Source organism: Penaeus chinensis, chromosome 39 (genome assembly GCF_019202785.1).
Source record: "Penaeus chinensis breed Huanghai No. 1 chromosome 39, ASM1920278v2, whole genome shotgun sequence".
Lineage (NCBI taxonomy): Eukaryota > Metazoa > Arthropoda > Malacostraca > Decapoda > Penaeidae > Penaeus > Penaeus chinensis.
In genome coordinates, this window is record NC_061857.1 from 1,296,631 (window position 1) to 1,300,728 (window position 4,098).

Here is a 4,098-nt window from a genome sequence, read left to right on the forward strand (position 1 = left end):
CTGAAAATCACTGCACAACACTTGTACTAGCCTAAAGAGCAGAATAACAGGTGAAGCCAACAGCCGGCCTTGGCTGCCCAGGAGCGCCGATTTGAACGTCTGTCTAGTAAGGCGTCAGGTCAAGATATATATGTGTGTGTAAATATATGTATGCATATATGTGTATATATGTGTGTGTGTGCTTGCGTGTGTGTGTGTGTGTGTGTGTGTGTGTGTGTGTGTGTGTGTGTGTGTGTGTGTGTACATGTGTGTGCGTGCGTGCTTATGTTTATATATATATATATATATATATATATGTGTGTGTGTGTGTGTGTGTGTGTGTGTGTGTGTGTGTGTGTACATGTGTGTGCGTGCGTGCTTATGTTTATATATATATATATATATATATATATATATATATATGTGTGTGTGTGTGTGTGTGTGTGTACATGTGTGTGCGTGCGTGCTAATGTTTATATATATATATATATATATATATATATATATATGTGTGTGTGTGTGTGTGTGTGTGTGTGTGTGTGTGTACATATATGTTTGTGTATGTATATAATATGTATTATTGCGGTTGTAGTTGTTTGACGAGATTTAGTCTTACTGAGTCAAGGGGAATGATGTAACTACAAATCCATAATAAAGTTTGATACAATAGGCTTTACCTCCATGCATTATATTTCATATATTTTCTAGGTTCTGCGAGTATATTTAGTTTACTAGAATTATATATTAGAATTATATATGTAGTTTCATTTAGTGTAGTCAGATATTATAATTGAATATAGATTCACTTAGTTTAGTTTGTATTTCTCTTTTTATATTACTTTCATGGAAATGTATAAAACGCAAGTAATGTTTTATTTGTATTTATCAAAAACAACCTATTACCAATACTTTACATATCCTCAGTAAAATTTACCGGAAACCATCACACATAACACCATGTATAATTATCCATAATTAAATACAACATTATCAATTTTCTCGTAAATAAGATTATATATATGTATATATATATTTGTATATATATATATATATATATATATATATATATATATTCTGTAGTAAAACGTCACATGATTCTTGGAGTCACAGCTGAGGAGTAGCGAAATTAGTTGACCGAGCTGCACAGTTCAATGGCTGATCAACTCCCCTTTCTTCCGGCATTTTTACCCTCTTCTATAGGCCTTCTTGGCGGGTTCGCAGGGCAGCGTCTTGAGAAGTGGCGCGGAGGAGGATAGGATCGCTTGTTCTCCAACGAGGTCGTTTGGGGTCAAGACGTTCGTTTTTCAATTTAAGATTTCGCGACGAGAAATCGGCAGTTGCAGATGGAACGGCGGTCGTTGTAACAATATACATACATATATACATATATATGTATACATATATGTATATACATATATATGCATATATGTGTGTGTATGGATATATATACATATATACATATGTATACACACACATAAACATACACACACATACACATATATACATATATGCATGTTCTATTTGCACTGCGCAGTGCACTAAATAACGCTTTGCATCCACATACTGCAAACATATAATGTACTACGGAAAAGACTACTACATTCAAAACATGCCTGGCTGGATTACTGATCATAAGCCTTTCGAAGTGGCTTTTCAGAATTGCCTGAACGTTGGATGCCGTGGCTTGCTGTGCGTAAACATAGAATTCGGGACCGGTAGGTACCTCCAGGATTTTCAACGGACTTTTGTGCTGTTTAAAGTTGTTTGCTAATATACTTTTTTCCCCCCGTAATTCGCAAATCATCCGTCTCAAATTATCTTCCCTACAGACGTTTGCTACATGAAGGACTGGAGCAATGAACCCGGCGTGCTGCTTCCCATGCAATTCACCTTCAACCCGAGCGACCCGTGGGTCTTCTGGTATCCCGAATGCATTTGAACAAACCTCCTCTCCAACCCCTGCTACTCTCCTGCCAAGTCCTGTTCTTTGGTGTCATTTAATAAGCTCGTTAAGTTCACCAATAAAAACGGGAAAAGCCTTGATGACGTCACGCAAGACGATTAACCGATTAATCCTTTGATGTTTCTGGAAGCTCTCTCTCTCTCTCTCTTATTTGCATTTAGAGCTTTCGGTCTGTTAGGATGTTCCATAGTTTGAAGAATGCATCTTTTGCTGGTACGATTCTGCGTCCAGTTGCCTTCTTGCAACGAGCATCTGAGGTGACAAGAGCTCCTAAATATCTATACCTAAAGACCTGTTAGATTTCTATTTCTCCATGTTTCATTGGACAAGATGGTGGGACCTCCGACTTTGAAACCACCATGCATTTCCTTTTTTTGTTTTTTGATATGAGGGCAACAGTATCAAAATGCTTTTGGAAGTCGTTTACAGATGTGGCCATGAGAACTTATCAGTTGCATAACTAAGGTTGTTGATACTACAACCGTTGATAGCGATTCCCTCCTGACGATCTTCAATCTCCCGTAGGATAATTTTATAGTATAAATTGAAGAAGTCAGGTGACATCACACAGCCTTGTCGGACACCTCGCCTGATGGGGAAGCAGTTAGTTGTTCCATCAGGCGGACTGCGGCAAGTTGATCTTGGTAGACTTTGTCATCTATCCGGATATTTGCGAGGATTTTGAACAATTATTTTTGACTATCAAAAGCTTTTTGATAGTCAATGAAAACCCAAGTAGATGTTTTGCTGGTGTTGGATAACTCTCTCGGCAAAGCATCCTCATAACGATGATAGCTTTCCTCGTGCCTTTATCTTTCATAAACCCAAACTGGTATTTCAGGTAGGAATTGTCTTCTGATCCTCTGTAGAATTATTTTTAGTAAAGTTCTAAGACTATTCGACATTAGATTAATTGCGTGATATTGTGAGCACTTAAGTGTTGCTGGTTCCTGGGATTGTTCTGGTAGAGCAATGAATATTGATTTCATCATTTCTTTAGGTAACTTTTCCGATTCACAGATATCAATTAGGAAGATCCAGATGAGATCAATATTTTTCTCTCCTAAGGACCTGAGCATTTCGATCTATATGCCGTTATAACCTGCAGCTTTCATTTGCTGTAGGGACCAGTGCAAGACCAGATGTGACAACTTCCAGGACTATATCTTTTGATGGCTCTTATTCAACATCAAGAAGTTTTTGAACATATTCTTTTCAGCAAACACTGACATCCTCGGTCTCGTGGAGAATGCAAGACCTACTTTAGTAGGTCTTGGATGCTGGTTGTATATTCTCAATGTCTTTGTGAGAAGCCTCTGTTAGATTTTCAAAAAAAATCTTGTTTAAAGTTTTCTTGCACCTCTTGATTAGTGTGTAATGTATGGAGTTCAAAATTGGGGCCAATTTTTGCTGTCATCAATTTTTTGAGGGACAATCTAAATTTTATTTTCACTGGATTGTGATCTGAATTTGTGCCTGCACCCGAATATGTTCGGGAGTTTTTGATTGCGTTTCGGTATCTTGAACTAATTATAACATAATTGATTTAGTTTCTAGCTCTATCACCAGCACTTATCCATGTATCTGGGGTGTACATTAAACCAGGTGTTTGTGATCCCCAGATTTTTCTCCTTACACTAATCTATAAGTTTATCTCCACATTCATTCCATTCCCCCAGACCATGGGGTCCAACAGCCTTCCAATCTCTCTCTTAACCAACTTTAGCATTAAAGTCACCCATGACAATCATAATTTCATTTGACTTACAAGATATGAATAATTCATCAAGAGAATTGTAGGAGCTGTTAACTTGTTGATCTTTATCTTCAGCAGTGGGAGCATATGCTATTATGATATTTACATTTACAGGACTAGCTATGATCTTAATTAGAAGCATGAGGTTGTTTTTTGGGCCAGAACGAATATTTTTTTTTTCTTCTTTAATCCAGGACTAAACCCTCTCCTTTTTTTATCCAGGACCAAAGCCACTCCATATTTATGTTCTTGACTTCCTGATAAAGGGGATTCTTTTCTGGTCTTTCATAAAGTCGCCATCTGACTTTGCACAACCTAAGTATTGCCTTCTGTCATTCTCCCCCCTAACAGAAGCCGCCTTGCCATGTGGGGGGGGGGGGGGGGGGGGGGCTTCAGGTAC